The sequence below is a fragment of the Manis pentadactyla genome, chromosome 6 (genome assembly GCF_030020395.1).
Source record: "Manis pentadactyla isolate mManPen7 chromosome 6, mManPen7.hap1, whole genome shotgun sequence".
Classification (NCBI taxonomy): Eukaryota; Metazoa; Chordata; class Mammalia; order Pholidota; family Manidae; genus Manis; species Manis pentadactyla.
In genome coordinates, this window is record NC_080024.1 from 50,568,582 (window position 1) to 50,585,631 (window position 17,050).

Sequence of the window (17,050 nt, forward strand, 5' to 3'; positions counted from 1 at the left end):
GGTACATCTGCATATCAACAGGGTTCAGAGATGTAAACAAGTAGGCTTTAGTGCATTTGCATCTTTCCTCAGGGATGGAGAAGTTCATCTCCATATCAGTGGGTAATTACCTGGGCAACAGAGGGCTTATCTGTACCTGAGAGGTGAGGGGGAGGGCCAGTGTGGTTGCGGCTTAGCAGGAGAGAGAGATGGGCCAGACTACAGTTTTGTAAGCAATAAATGGGTTTTAAACTTTATTTCTCCCTTTGACTGATTTGGGTTTTTAGAGGTACTTTGCCAGGGGATTTCCTTTTCCCGGACTTACAGGTGTCATCGCCCCGATGCTCCCATTGCAAGGGATGGCTCTGAGGACTCTGAGAGACCTGGGATACTAAACTGGCAAAAGGCCCAATTAGCTTTTAAAAAGACTTATATACATCTCAAAGACACAAAGAGATTTATAATTTCAAGTCTTCGAAAAGCTAAAGACAAGGGAAGAGTGAGGAAAAGTTATTTTTCCCTTCACACCATGGGAACTTTCACATTTAAAGTTTAGATTTGTGTTCACCCTTATAATCTATGTAACATTCTTTTAAACTATTTTCTCCAACTTTTAAGCTATTTTAAATAGAACTAAAAGTGATATATTTAAAAGTGATATGTTTTGTAACAGGCAGCAGGTAGAACTCTTAAACAAGTGCTTCCTTGACTAAAGACATCTGCTGAGAATTAGTGAGAACACCTTTACAATTTACCAGAAATTATTTTTAAAATCTCACAAAATTTGTTTCTTTCAAACACAATAAAGGGAATTAGCTGTGTTAGGCAGAAAGGTAGACATAAGTGGGTGGAGAGAGAATAAGGCCAGTAAAGCCCACTAAAAGGGACTCAGAGGGTTAACCAGAAAGAACTAGAGACCAGAAGGGACTCACAGAATTAATAAGTTAATTAGTTGAAGTTCCAAAGGCCATGAGTGACTTAGAATGTTGGGATGCTCCCTAGATAAAGAGAAGTATCTGAGCACAGCCATGTCTTCATTGTATCAATCAGATTAAGCCATTGTGAAATCTACTTAGCCTGCAAAAAGACCCAGCTTATTTTTTAACTTAACCTATATGCTGTTTTTTTTTTTCCTCTTCCTCTAGTTCCCTAAGGAAGTTTGTAAGCAGAACAAGAGACAGATCTCCAAAGTGTAAATAAACCTACGTGGACAAAGAATGCTGGGATCTGGACCAACACAATCACCTAAATAACCCTGTTCTTAAGGCAAAACTTCAAAGGAATTATGAATCACCTGAATATAATATCATGCCTTATGCTGACCCTTACTCCAAAAACCTTATAAAACCCCAGAACCCTAATTCCTTAAGTGCACTTCCTCTCTGAGGTTGCCCACACTCGCCTTTCTTTAAGTGTGTCACTGTCTGTTCTACTCCAGGTAAGTAGGGAGAGGCTGCTGAGAGCTCTGATCTGGGGCTTGCAAGTTCTTGTCATACAAGTGACCCTGAAGGATCTGCAGCTAAATGATCATGCTCCTTAGCCTGCCTGAAAATCTCCTTTCCTTTGGGAAGTTCTCAGAACATAATCTCACTGCATCCAGTGCTCTGTGGCTCCCCCAAATCCTGGTATGGTAGGGGTTTAGTTCCTACATGGTGCAGATTCAAGAAGACACTGGACACTAGGTGACTCCGGCTTAAGGAGTTGGCAGGGGGTATGCCCTATGCCAAGTAGCAGTAAATGAGCTTCCCTTTCCTCCCTCTGTTTTTCCTTCCTTTCTGCTTTATTCAGGTAAACCTGCCTTTGTCTACCTTGCCTGTCCTGCTCCTCCCTTGGAGTGTATTCAAATAAAACCTTAACTCTGCATTACTACTGAAGGGCCCCCACCAGTAAGATGGTGAACTTCCGGCTTCTCTTCTGGGTCCTCAGTTCCCGACGGCACCACCTAAAGACCAATCACCTCTCTCCCCCCTCCCAATCCCAGCACCTAGCCAATAGCCACCAGCCCCATAGAAGTAACACCACAATCACGCCATGCCCCTTCCTATATAACCCAGCACCTTTCCCTAATAAAGCGGAATTCTCCGGTGAATTGCTGCTGTGTGTCGCTCCCTTCCTTTCATTGGTGCCGAAACCTGGGAGACGGGACAGCCCAACTGGGCCCCGTCTTCCCCCCGACACCAGCAGCAGCTTGCCCTCGTCCTCTTTTTCCGGTGCTGGCTCCTCACACTCACCACTCCTCTTTGGCCTTAGGTAAGTTTTCCCCCAGAGTGGGCCACTCTTCCCCGAGCTATCGCAGTGCCATTGACTGTGATCGTCCGGCAAGGCCCTGACGCTCGGGGACGAAGAAAGAACTCTCCCCGCCTCCGGCCTTCACGGCTGCTGCAGACCCTCAGGCCCCTCCTCCAACAGCCATAAACGAGGTGACTCCTTTGTGGATGAGAACGCTCCCTTTTCCACTCCTTCCTTCCGTTTTACCTGCCGAAATCCGTTCCGTCCGCCGAAAACTCCTAGTACTAGGTTCCTCGTGACTCCGGCACTCTGCCTTCTTAGAGAAGTCTGGGTGATGACCCACACTTCCTAAGAAACCGACTCGTATACGAGTTTCCACAAACCACCAAGGATCATCGGGGACGCCCTTTGTCTCCTTGCGGTCTGTTCCCAGTCCGAGGATCTCCGTTCGTCTTCCCCTGTTTGTCTCCTTCTCTGTCCTTTAGCCATGGGAGCCTCCTCATCCCTCCCTGAAAGCTCACCTCTTGAATGCCTGCTCAAGCATCTAGCCACCCTCTCCCTGACGCCTGATATAAAACCAAAACTTCTCCGCAAATACTGCTCCCAAGATTGGCCAACATAGCCCCTAAACAATAACAACCAATGGCCCGCAGGGGGAACTCTTGATCCTAACATCACTCGCAATCTCTTTAACTACTGCCAGCGCCTGAAAAACTGGAAGGAGATTCCCTATACTGAAGCTTTCCGCCTCCTCCCCCGCCTCCCCCCAAGTTCTCCTAGCCTGCAAGCCGTCTCTACCACAGAAGCCTCCTGCTCACTCCCTTCCCACTCCTCTCCTACAACAGCCCCTCCCCTTCCTCCACCACCATCTCCTCCCCCACCACACCCCCCTGCAGATCAAGCCTGAGCCTTTCAGCCCCCCTCTAACTAAGTTCCAAGAGCCTCCTCTGTCTTTGCCCCCATCACCTGTTTCTCCCCCACAGACTGAACCAGAACCCTTCAGTCCTCCTCAGACTCAGTCCCGAGGGCCTCCCAAAATTATCGCCCCCCCCCCTCTGAGAAGTAGCAAGATCCGAAGGCATCGTGCGCGTTCACGTCCCTTTCTCCTTAATAAATTTAGCCCAACTTGAGAAACGCCTAAGTTCCTTTTCCACTGATCCCACAACATATATCAGAGAGTTTCAATAGACCCTCCAGTCATACAGCCTTACACATCATGACATTTTCATGCTCCCAGCCAATACTCTCCTTCCTGAAGAGCATAGATGAGTTTGAGACTTCGCCCAAACGCACACCACCTAAACCCACAGGACTGACCCCACCTATCCTCCTGGCCCTACCGCTGTCCCCGAACAAGACCCACACTGAGATTATAACACCACTGTGAGTCTCCGCTCTCGAGATATCTTTGCCTCCTACTTAATAGCAGGTCTGAAAAAGGAAGCTCGTAAAGTAGTCAATTTTCAAAAGCTCCAAGACATAATTCAAAAAAGAGATGAAACCCCCTCCGAGTTCTTAGACAGACTCACTCAAGCCCTATTGCAGTATACCAGCCTAGACCCAGAAACGCCTGATGGAAGACATGTCCTTATGACATACTTCCTAGCTCAAAGCTACCCCAACATTAAAGCTAAACTCAAAAAGTTAGAACAGGATCCCGCTACCCCACAGACTAAGATCTTAACAGTGGCCTTTAAAGTCTTCCATAACCGGGAAGAGGAGAAGGAACGCTGTAAACAAAAGGCTGATCAGGCCAATTTCCAAATGTTAGCCCAGCTGATAAAACCACAACCTGGGCACTCTTTACAAACAAGCCCCCCACAGGAGCTTGTTTCAAGTGCGGACAAGAAGGACATTGGTCAAGGGCATGCTCCTACCCCAGATCTCCTACCACCATATGCCCCAGGTGCCACAAAAAGGGCCACTGGAGGTCTGATTGCCCAGCCACCCAAAGGGGAGGCTGGACGAACAACCCCCATCCTAAGCCCGCCGTAGTGGGACTGGCAGAAGATTGACGGGGCCTGGGAGCTTCTCACCCAACCATTTCCATCACCAAACAGGAGCCCAGGGTTACTTCAGTAATAGACGGTCGCCCCATCTCCTTCCTCCTAGATACAGGAGCCACCTTCTCAGTCTTGCAGGAATACCGGGGCCCTACCATGCCTGCCATTACTCCTATAGTTGGGGTAGGAGGTAAACAGATTTTCCCATTAAAACCCCCCCCTTTTATGCACAATCCAAGACAATCCCATACCTTTCTCCCACTCCTTCCTGGTTATGCCCCAGTGTCCCATCCCCTTACTAGGATGGGACATCCTTTCTCTCCTCCATGTTTCCATAACTATATCCACTCCCACAGCCCCCAGTACTCCCTTTCTGATGGCCCTCATAGCCGACGACCCCCCTCTACCCAATGAAAGCTCCAGTTCCGCCCTCATACACCCTGTAAATCCTAGAGTTTGGGACATTACAAGCCCCTCTGTAGCTCTATGTCCTCCTGCCTCCATCAAATTACGTGACCCCTCTCAGTATATCTGTCAGGCCCAATACCCCCTAACCACTTCAGCCCTCATAGGCTTCCAACCCATCATCCAGGATCTCTTAAACAAAAATTACCTTAGACCCACTCACTCACCATTTAATACCCCCATATTAGCTGTTAAAAAAACCAACAGATCTTTCCGCCTCGTCCAAGACCTTTGCCTCATCAACATGGCCGTTGTCCCTATCCATCCCTTAGTCCCAAATCCATACACCCTTTTATCGCTGCCCTGCCTTAGCCTCCCGAGAACCCTCCTCCCAAGATTTTTTCACCTTCACCTGGACAGACCCATACACAAGACATTCTGAACAACTCACTTGGACAGTTTTGCCACAAAGCTTCCGAGTCCACCTTATTACAATACGTGGACGATCTTCTACTCTGCAGTCCCTCATAAGAACAGTCTCAACTTGACACTGCCTCCCTACTTAACCTTCTAGCTTCCAGAATTTACAGGGTATCCCCTGTCAAAGCTCAAATCTCTTCCCCTTCTGTCACTTACCTCCGATTTCTTCTATCTCAACAAAGAAAGTCCATTACCTTAGACAGAAAACAGCTCCTCTCTGACCTGCCTGTTCCCAAAACCAAGACAGAAATCCTTTCCTTTCTAGGCTTGGCTAAGTATTTTAGAGCGTGGATCCCTAACTTCTCCCTGTTGGCAAGACCCCTGTACGACCTCAGCAAGGGCCCCCCTGAAGAACCATTATCCCCCTCACCCCGACACTCCTTCATTAAGCTCCGTCGAGCCCTTGTGGAAGCCCCAGCTCTCCATCTTCCTGATTTGTCGAAGCCCTTCTCATTATACATTCATGAGAAGTCCAGTCAAGCTCTAGGAGTCCTAGGCCAATATTATAGCCCATCCTTTGCCCCAGTAGCTTATCTTTCCAAGCAATTAGACTCCACAGTTCGGGGATGAGCCCCCTGCCTATGGGCATTAGCTGCTGGACAGGTCTTGCAGAAGGAAGCTCATAAACTGACATTCGGGGCGCCCCTTACCATTCTGTCCCCACATCACCTAAAAGATCTCTTAACCTACAAAAGTTTACAGACTTTCCCTCCCTCCAGACTCCTGACCTTACTGTCCTCTTTCCTCCAAAATCCCATTCACCCCCTTTGCCATCCATACCCGAATCATGACTTTTTCCTCCTTTACCACTCTCTTGCTTTTTCTCCTCATTCCTATTGTCTTCCCCGCCACCCCAGCCTCCTTTGTATGGCGATTCAAAGTAAGACAGACTTACACACAGCATCAAACAAAAGTTACCACCCTCATTGCCACATCAGACTGCCCTCTGAAAGACTGCTCCGAGCCTTTATACCTCCACTTTCCTCCCTCCACCGAAGTGTTCACTAGCAGCTACCTTTATTCTCCCTACCTCTACTTCCTCTATGACCAAAGACAAGCCTATTGCAGGCGATGGCCAGACACCTACAGGGGATGTCCCTACTGGTCATGCGCCATTCACTACATGAGTAACTCCCAGTACCCACAGTATTACTCCTCCAATTGTTTCATGAAATACCCCAACGGCTCATTCTCCTTATCAATCCCAGATCCCTGGGACTCTCGATGGGCTGCCGGGGTCACAGCCTCAGTTTACTATGGGGAGTCCTCGACCCCCCACGGTACCCTTCATATCTCTCGAGAGTATGTTCCCTCTCACTCCCAGATCTCTCAAGTTGCATCAGATATCGGACATTCCGAAAAAGTCATTATCCAAACTCTTGACAGCACTTCTTCATCTTCTTATTCCTCCTACTCTTAGTTACAGCTTATTCAAGACACCACCATCTTTCTCAACCACACCCTTAACACCGCCAATTGTTTCTTGTGCGCATCACTACAGCGCCCATTGCTGGCCGCCGTGCCCCTTAATATTTCCAACTACTCCTTCTATGCAGAAGGACAACCCCTCCGCCCCCTGGCAGACATACTCCTATGGGAACCAGAATACGCAGATAATCTCACCATCCACCACTGTGTAGGCCCAGCTCCACCCCCCTCCAGCGCACTTCACTGCCTCTCTATCTACACCCCTATCTCTGGCTCTAAGACTTTCACTCAACCGGGACACTTCTTTTAGTGTAATGGCAGTCTTTTCAACTCACTGCCTCCCAACTCCGATATACCCTGCATTCTCGTCACCCTAATCCCACAGCTTACACTTTATAGCATGGCAGAATTTCTTGAGCTCCAACCTCCCTTGCCCTCGCGCACAAAAAGGGCTGCTTTCCTTCCCATCAAGGTTGGTATCTCTTTGACCACCTCAGCCATTGGGGCAGGGTTTTCGGGAGGAGCCTTGGGTCACTCTCTATGGGCAATTAAAGATCTCAATGCCAAACTTGAAGGAGCCCTGACATCCACTTCCGATTCCCTGGCCTCTCTCCAAAGACAGGTCACTTTGCTAGCTAAGGTCACCCTTCAAAACCGGCGGGCCTTAGATCTGCTTACAGTCGAAAAGGGCGGCACCTGCATCTTCCTTCGAGAAGAGTGCTGCTATTACATCAATGAATGCGGCATTGTAGAAACTGACATTACCAAATTCACCGACCTTGCCTCCAGCCTCCACTTTGCTTCCAATTCCAACCCATTCTCTTCAATACTAACAAACCCCCTCCTTACCTGGCTCTGGTCCATTGCAGGCCCTATAATAATCATTCTCCTCGCCTGTCTCTTCTTACCTTGTATAGTAAAGTTTATCAAATCCCAAGTCGGTAAAATCTCTAATCAAACTTTCAACCAGCTTTAACTCAGGAACTATCAGCTTCCGGCCACAGAAGATCCCTCACCCTCATGTAACCTCCTCACCACATGCTGAGATGGACCCCTCTCTCCGCTAGAAACTCTTCCTGGAAACAATGACTGCAGACGCCTGGCTTCTAGCACCCATATCCTCTTGGCACTATTGGAATCAACAAGTCCTCGACCTATGGTTACAGGGAACCTTCATTGATTTCCAACCTGAAGAAGTCCACATCTACTCGTCCTTACTGTGGGGAGTCCTATCAACCCTTTCCCCCCAATCCTCAAGCCCTCACTCCCTTCTCTGCCCCCGTTCAGCAGGAAGCAGTCAGAAAGAAAGCAACGTCCACAACCCCATAGAGGAGAAAGGGGGGAATGAAGGGCCCCCACCAGTGAGATGGTGAACTTCCGGCTTCTCTTCCAGGTCCTCAGTTCCCGACAGCGCCACCTAAAGACCAATCACCTCTCTCCCCCCTCCCAATCCTAGCACCTAGCCAATGGCCACCAGCCCTGTAGAAGTAACACCACAATCACCCCATGCCCCTTCCTATATAACCCAGCACCTTTCCCCAATAAAGCAGAATTCTCCGGTGAATTGCTGCTGTGTGTCGCTCCCTTCCTTTCAACTACTGTGTCTCCACCCTTCAATTCTTTGTGGCAGTGAGGACAAAAACGAAGGAGAATAAACTCAACCCCCAACAGATGTATGTCTGGAATTTTGTAGTGATTTCCAATGAATGAGATTTAGTAAGTAATACTTGCAAGAAGTGTTATCTTCCATAGTACTCTATTCTAGTGGAACCCAAGCTACAGAGCTAGATTTTAAAGTCTCACTTTTATTTATGAAATGGGAAAATTCAAATGGGCATATCCCTTTCAAACTGAATCATGTTTAGAGTCCCTAAATTCATTCTTTCAGTAATTCAAAAATTATTTCTTGAATGTCAGTTGTATATAAATCACTATTCTAGGACTGGAGAAAGATTTAGTGAACAAAAGGACTAGATGTTTAAAGGTGCAAATATTGTGATCTTAGAATGTTCAAGGGGTCAGGAAGAAAACAATATTTGCATTTATATAATGGAAAGAAATATGAATTCCTTAAGAAAAAATTGTTAATAGATATTTGTGCATTTCCATATGTTAAAGTACTTCTGTTTGCAACTTTTCCATATATATCCCCCTGAGGTGATCATTTGCAATGTTGCTGAGGCATAGATTTGAATTTAAGGTGCTTCAAAATAGGAGATCTGCAACACATAAATTATTTGATAAGTGTGGGGACCCAAGGGCAGGCCGCTCCAGGATGAGCCATTGTGACAGCAGATTTTAAGCTGAAACCAATCAAGACCCAAAGGACTCAGGAAGCTAGTTTGACCTCCCCACCACTACCCCAACTGCATAAAAAGAATTTAGGTGGAGGAACTGCTTCAGGAGGAGAGCTATCACTATAGATAACTATATTATAATGTAAACTAGGTTCTGGTAGACTGGGAGGGATGTGGCTAGGGATTTACAATTCCTCTCTGTTCCCCCTCACTGTTTCTGTGTGGCCCAGCAAACATTTTGTTTACCAAACATTTGCTCTTTTTATATTCCTGTGAATTACTTCCCTTTTCCTTTGAAGTCTCAGACCCCTCATCCCCTTCTTCATTCAGGGTGATAAATATGCCTCATTCTTCCTGATTGCCTTTGAAATCCTCCTCTATGGCTTCCCTGTAGGGAGTGTTTTTTTTTCTCCTAGTAATCGGTCTCATGTCAATTTGATTCTTAAAACAGTTAGAAGAACCTTGAAGGACAGAGAAAGTTTCTTTCTTCCCAATAGAACTTAGCTAGCTGTTATGAAGCACATCACAGCTTGACTTGTAATTCTCTACTTGTGGTTAAGTATGTAGTAATAATCCTTATGGCATTATTTAGTGTTTGAATTTTTGGGCAAATTTATGTCCATTTGTTGCTCTGGAAGGAGGAGGTTCCCCTCTCTGGGCAAGTCACTATGAATTCAGTGAGACTGAATAAAGACAAGGGCAAGTTGGGAGTTAAAAGGGGTTAATACCATGTTTATATTCATGGTGGTGGCCGAGTTGTGTAGATGCGGCTGGCTCCAGTGCTGCCGCCTCCTGCTCCCCAGCACCTGGCTCTGTCCTTTCCCTCCCTAGTGCTGGGGCTGTGCAGCTGCTTTCTGCTGCTCCCAATCTTGTGCCTGCCCCACCCCCACTGCTCTCTTGCACTCTCTCCTGTTCTTCCTTCCCTGCCCCCAGCACCAGGAGGAAGTGTGTGGGTGGATCTCTATGGTGACTGGTGGATGCCAGACCAAAGTCATGTACCAGGAACTGAGGAGAGAACGGAAGGGGGCCTTTTCTCTCCACTCCTCCCTCGGGCCAGTATTTATCTGACTGACTGGTGGCTCTGTCACTGGTAAATAACCTGCTGCTCTCTTAAGTATTCAAAACAGGCTCTTTCATGTCTACAGTGGGTGATATTAAAGCCAGGTGGGAATCCTGGTCATGGTCATAAATTTCCATTTTCTCTACACCATTGTTTCCACATTTAAGAGAGTTTTAGGATATATCATTTTGTAAGCTGAGGATTTTACAATGCTTTTTGTGATTTATTGCTTCCTTTTGGTTTTCACTTAGAATTTTTAAAGCCATTTTGAAAGTTTAAATACTGGGAGCATAGGGATAAGAATGCCCATTGAAGGTTTTCTGAGATTGTTCATGGTTCAAAACTGTAAAAGCTTCGAAGAGTGAGGAGAGTGGTGAGTAACAGTTGCATGGGTGGTACTAATCAGGGTAAAGGAATCCAAACAAAAGATCTAACAGTGAAGAGGAATCATTACTTTTTGTCAACCATTCTGCTCAAAGAAAGATTATTCACTTAGAAATAAAAGAAGTGGAACTTCTGTTTTTTCTTTTGTTTCTTTCTGTTTAATTTGAGAGGGCATTTCTCATTGTAACTTCAGGGAGAGGAAATCCCGGGCAAAATACCTCTACAACTGAAATCAGTCAAAGGGAGAAATAAAGTTTAAAACCCATTTATTGCTTACAAACTGCAGTCTGGGACCATTTCTCTTTCCTGCTCCAGCAGAAGCAAGCCAGCCCTCCCCCTAAAGCTCTCAGGTTCAGATAAGCCCTAGGTGGCGCAGGTAATTACCCATTGATATGGAGATGAACCAGTCTTCACCCCTGAGGAATGTCCGTTGATATGCATATGCACTAAAGCCAGGTGAGATATTCTGGAACTATTACAATTTAACCCATACTCATAGAAAAATATGCAGGATCTTAATCATTCTAAGAAAAAAACTATATAATTTAATTTAAAATGGTTTTATTCCATTCAATGAGTTATTTGAGTTTGTATTAGGAATTGGGAGGGTTGAGTTGTCTTATTGAAATATTGGTTGTCACTCTTTGGCTTCAGACTCTTTAGTTATTTCTCACTGCATTTACAATAAAATTCAAAGTTTCCAATATGAAATTTTATAAGTTGAATTTGTTCTCCTCAGTTCTTCTCCCAGTTGTAACAAAAAATTGAAAGGCAGAGACACAATAGCAAAGCAGAGCAAAAGTTTTGTTTTGAATACACCCTAAGGGTGGAGTGGGACAGAGTCTAGATAGACAAAGGCCCCAGACTTTCAGGGGAGGGCCTATTTATCATGACCCATATGGGAGGCACTTCTTTGATTGACAGGGTGAGGACATTTGATTGACAGTTCTAGTTATACACTCCTTCCTCTTGGTGTGCATGTCTTTTTCCAAAATGCACACAAAAAAACCCATAGAGTGGGGATGAGGGTAGGGGTGGGGGAGGAGACCAAAACTGCAATTTTTTTAATGAGATAATGAAGTTCTTAGTTTTGTATGATTGTGCCTGTGTTGGGCCTCATTGGGACTGGTTTGTCCTGGTCTCAATAGGCAAGAAGTTATCTCCTGGCAAAACCTTTGCTGTCTTCATATGGGACCCTCTATTTGGGTAGAGTTTGGGCAATTTTTTCCTTGAACCTATCTCCCCTTTCCCAGCTGCTTATGTCTATCTTTCTATCTAACAGAAGGAAAGGCCTTCTGTGGGACAGCCCTTAGCAACTGCTCTTCTCAGCCTTCACCCCCCAGGCCTGCTGAAGTCACTACAGTTCTATATGACACACAGTTTCAGGCCACTGTGACTTTGCTTATTCTTTCTCCATCCTGCCCTCCTGGAAGTAAGTGAGACAGGAAAGGTTTTCTGAGTGATGTGATACCTTAGCAGAAAATTGGTTTAAACAAATGGTTCCCAAACTTTAGTATGCTTCAGACTCTCCCAGAAAGCTAGCTTGCTAAATGACAAATTCCTACATTTCCAGGGGATTTAAGATTCAGCAGGTTTGGGAGGTGAACCCCAGGGAACTGCATTTTAATAACACTCCAGGGGATTTGATGCAGATGGTTCATGATCACACTTTGAGTAAATCTGCCGTAAAAGATGAATAGCCCTTGCCTAGGCAGGAAGGAGGCTGGATAATTGAATAAGATGACATTCCAGATGTAGGCACACCCTGAGCAAAGGCACAAAGACAGTGGTGTGCTGGAGCTAGCTCAGGCTGGCTTGCAGGAGTTGGTTGTTAAATTGTAGGAATTGTATGAGCTATTTGTTCAATGCAGCCATTATTAAAATTAGATTATATAAACTTGCAATTAAATAAATTATATTAAAAGCAAATGTAATAGCATTGAAAACTCATCACTTCCTAATTATTTCACTACATTGTACTGTCATTTATGCTCTTAAGCATTATCTGTGCTCTTAGGGTTATTTATGTCTATTTTACATGTGTGGTGGAACTGCTGTGTAATTATGTGCTATTGTGTATCTCTTCTCAACTCCATGTTCAATAATACCATGTTAGTAGCTTGAAATTCACTGTGGTGGGATTATTTGCAACATAGAAGTTGGCAAATATTACAAATCAGGGCTCCCCCTATATCCTGTCCCTGGCCCAAGCCAATTTAAATCATATCACTGCATGAGGATGGGAAAAAGGTGGTTGTATCTAGTGGAATACAAGCAGTGTGATGCTTCTGGAACTTTTGCTGGAAGTAGCTAAATATGGAGCTGAAGAAATAGGTACTGGCCATACCATGGAGTGCTTTGTGGCCCGGTTTTGAGAAGCATGGACTTTATTCTTGTGATGACAGGAAACTATTGTGTCAGTTTAGACTATAGAGTGTGCTCTTCAGATTTAATTTTGGAAAGGTGGCTCTGTGGAGGATAATTTTGAAGCTGACAAAACCAAAGACAGGGACCATTCAGGAGGCCATATCCATATGGCAGATGATGAATTGGACCAAGGTAGTAGAAGTATAGATGGAGGAGAGGGAATTGGGGGAAACTTGGGAAATACTTAGAAGTTAAACTTGACAGTGGTCAGAATGGTGATGACAGAGTGAGGGGGTCATGTGTGACATAAATTTCTAACCTGGGTGACCAAGTGGGTGGTGGTGCAAGTCAATGAGATAGAGAATTCAGGAGTAAGAGCAAGTTTAGATGGGAAAAATGATGTGTACACTAGAAATTTGTTGTTATACATGTGAATCCTTATTAAGTGCTTCTCTGACTTTTTCATGTTAAGACACCCATAGAAACAAAAATGTGGCACGTAAGCTAACAGGAAGAAGCTGCTGAAGGTTAGATGCAACTAACTTCTGGTTCTAGTCACCTCAGCTGCTGCTCTTCTTGCCTCCGAGGCTGGGGAGATCAATACAGTGGCCCACGTATAACCTGCTGGAGACATAGCATTTTGGAAACTTCCAAATTACACTCACTATTCTTTTGTATCTCTAAGCACAAAAAAAAGGTTAGGGGTGGAAAAAAAAATCGTTGTACATAAAGTATACATAAATGCATCTTGTTAAAATGCTCACAGCTCAGTTAAGTAACATATTTAGTATTGATGGGTCCTATTAGAAGGTGGGAGAGCTGAGAATGAGAATTAAGAGCCTAGAATTTTCTCTCAAAATTGGAGAAATAACAGTCGCTCTGATTGAGGGCTATGTCATCACCACTGCGGTCTAGGGTTTCTCTGTTACCACTGAAAAGAAGTAGAAAACTGCAGTTAAGAATTGAGATCCTTCAAGCTAATTAGGAGTGCAAAAAGAAGCAAGTTAATGGCTTATTTTACGTAATGGGCAATTATAGGAAAAAGGAAATTGAATATTTTTAGTATAAATTGAGAGAGAAGACTGCCCGTGGTTTGGCCTATAGCCAGAAGACTTGTAACAGTAAGAAACACCTAAATTTCTATTTCTTTTTAAGGCCTGGGAAAGTTATTTTTATTTACCATAAAGTCCCACAGTATATACTTTTTTGTTTTTCAGATCTATATCCAGGTAAATCTATGTTTATATCATATTTCCTATACTAAAAATGAGGAGGTAGCATCCCTAAAATGTTATTTAGTACTTAGAGCAACAATGAGACAAACTATGTGATAAGATCATACAGAACCGTTCTAAAAAATCCAGGTTGTATAGAAACAGTACATATGTGGATATAGATTGAACATATTATGTAGACATTAAGAACTATTCTGCCTTTAGGAGCTCACAGTCATAAGAGCAGGGCCTGGAGGAGAAGACAAGCACATAGGCAGTGTGATGATACACACAAATTCTGCAGGCACTGAGTCAAAGGAGATGAACTTCACTGAACCTGGGAGGAAAGGGAGGTGGGGGCAGCCAGGAGGGAGTAATGGGAGTTGAGACCAAGTCTTTCAGGAACAGGAGGGCATGAGAGGACATTGCTCCTATGGAAGTTCAAGTAGTGCTGTATCATGACTCGGCTGGAGGAAAGGACAGGAGCTAAAGTTGGACAGTCAAGCAAGGAGCACTGTAGGAAAGCCAGGAAGTGTAGCTGAAAAGTGTAGATTTTTATCCTGAAAGGAACTGAGAGCCATTGGTGGATTTTGTAAGGGGATTAGTATAAATTGTTTTAGTAAAAAGATTCATTTGGCAAGAGAGGAGAGAGAACAAAGACTGGGGAGATGACAAGGGAAGCAGGGAGGGAGACCAGTTGAGAGACTTAATAATCCAAATGAAAATTACTATAAATCTGAGTTAAAGCAGGCAGTGTGCGTATTGTGGAAGGAATAAATTCAGACCTGTTTGGGGAAGGGAATTTGGAGACTGACTGCGGTCTGGGAAAGAGAGAGCAGGAGAAACTGAGATTCGTTTGGTCTAATCCATTGGGTGCATGTGGTACTTTTCCCTGGTAGAGGTGATAAAGAAGACTGAGCAAGTTGCAGCGCAGTATATTGATTCCCATCACTACTGATGCCTCCATTTCTAAAATATTGCCAATCTGCAATTGATGGGAAGTAAATTACTGACATCACATGACTTGAACAGTGAGAACAGAAGAAAATTTATATTTTTGATGAGAACTGAACATTTATATGAGGAAAAATATGTAAATACTTGTAATAACAAAGTTGTTACTTCATGTTATTTTTATTTATTAATTTTTTTTTTGAGAGGGCATCTCTCATATTTATTGATCAAATGGTTGTTAACAACAATAAAATTCTGTATAGGGGACTCAATGCACAATCATTAATCAACCCCAAGCCTAATTCTCAACAGTCTCCAATCTTCTGAAGCATAACAAACAAGTTCTTACATGGTGAACAAGTTCTTACATAGTGAATAAGTTCTTACATGGTGAACAGTGCAAGGGCAGTCATCACAGAAACTTTCGGTTTTGATCACGCATTATGAACTATAAACAATCAGGTCAAATATGAATATTCGTTTGAATTTTATACTTGATTTATATGTGAATCCCACATTTCTCCCTTATTATTATTATTATTTTTTTTTTAAAATAAAATGCTAAAGTGGTAGGTAGATGCAAGATAAAGGTAGAAAACATAGTTTAGTGCTGTAAGAGGGCATATGTAGATGATCAGGTGTGTGCCTATAGACTAAGTATTAATCCAAGCTAGACAAGGGCAACAAAACATCCACGGATGCAGAAGATTTTTCTCAAAACAGGGGGGGGAGGTTCTAAGCCTCACCTCTGTTGATCCCCAATTTCTCACCTGATGGCCCCCCTGTGACTGTGCCTGTCTTAGGTTCTTCCTCCCTTGAGGAATCTTACCCATCTCTGGCTAACCAGTCATCTTCCGGGGCCATACAGAGAAATGTAAAGTTGGTAAGTGAGAGAGAAGCAATATTGTTTGAAAAGGTTAGCTTTTTACTTCTTTGCAGATTTATACCCTGTGGCTTTTATGCCCAGCATTTGTCTTGAGGTATCTTTACAACTTGGAAGAATTATGGTACTCGGTAATTTCGTTATTCATGTTATTTTTATTGCTACAAATTCTTGCACTGGGAATGACCAAATAAAAAGAAATGGTACAATATCATCAGGTATTCAATAAATTAGGCCAGTTTAGTTATATGAAGAATACATGTTCAACTAAACCAATGTGCCAGAATGAGTAGGTTTAAGTTAACATAATGCAGTTGGGGGAAATAGAACTATTTTTTACTTGTTATTTTGAAATCTATATGTACTTCAATATTTTGGTATTTGTGATGTATTGGACATCTTTTGGCCATTGCTAGTGATTGCTAAAGGATGGAGAAATTAAATAAATCTTCTTAACTTTGCTGTGAAAGGTATAGCTATTAAGCTAAAAAATGGAAAAATATGTAAATAATAGATGTACTGTGGCTATAATGCCACATTATATACTGAACACATTAGGCCTATGGAACATTTCTTCAGTTTGTAATCTCATTTGAAATATGCATATGGAAATTATTAGAGTGAGCTCCTTGTTCATACTAGTAACCAATCAGTGGGGAATAAAAGCAACTTTTTCTGCTTTTATTATTTTCCTAATATCATTGCCTATCTTATTTAATGGATTTTTAAAAGTATTAGAAGTGTAAAAGAGTAAATATTCCTTTCCTAAAAATGATCATGTTTACTTTTAATTTTGGACCCAGAGTGTATTTTTTTCTTTTGAAAATATTAGGTTAGAAACTAGGATGGATAGTCTTCATTATCTCTGAGAAAAATATCAGAAATGCTTTATTTTAAAAATCAGCAGTCTGTAGTTGTGATTGCCAAGGTCAATGCAAATACATAAGGAAGATTAACAAGAAAAAATCACACTAAAAACTTACACAGGAGCTGTGAAAACCTGAAGCCTAATGATATGTCAGCCTGCCCTTGTAACAAACCAGCACAGAATGCCTTTAAAGCAGTGGGTTGTTGGTATGAAGTAATTACTGAGAAGCAAGTTGTGGTGTTAAGTTTGATATATTGTGGTCTTTTCTAGCTGTTCCAATTTGCCTCCATGGTAACTGTTGCTACTTCCCCAGCCTGACTACAATCCAGCTTTCAGCATTTCTTTTAATGAGAGACATTCTTTTGTTGGATGCAATTTCATTTACCACCCGTTAGTTGAGTTTTTAAGAGCAACAATTCACCAGTTAATTATATAAATTATCGATCTTTGGAGTACTGATCTACAAAGAAGTTCACATTTAGATTTGAATTTCTGGCCC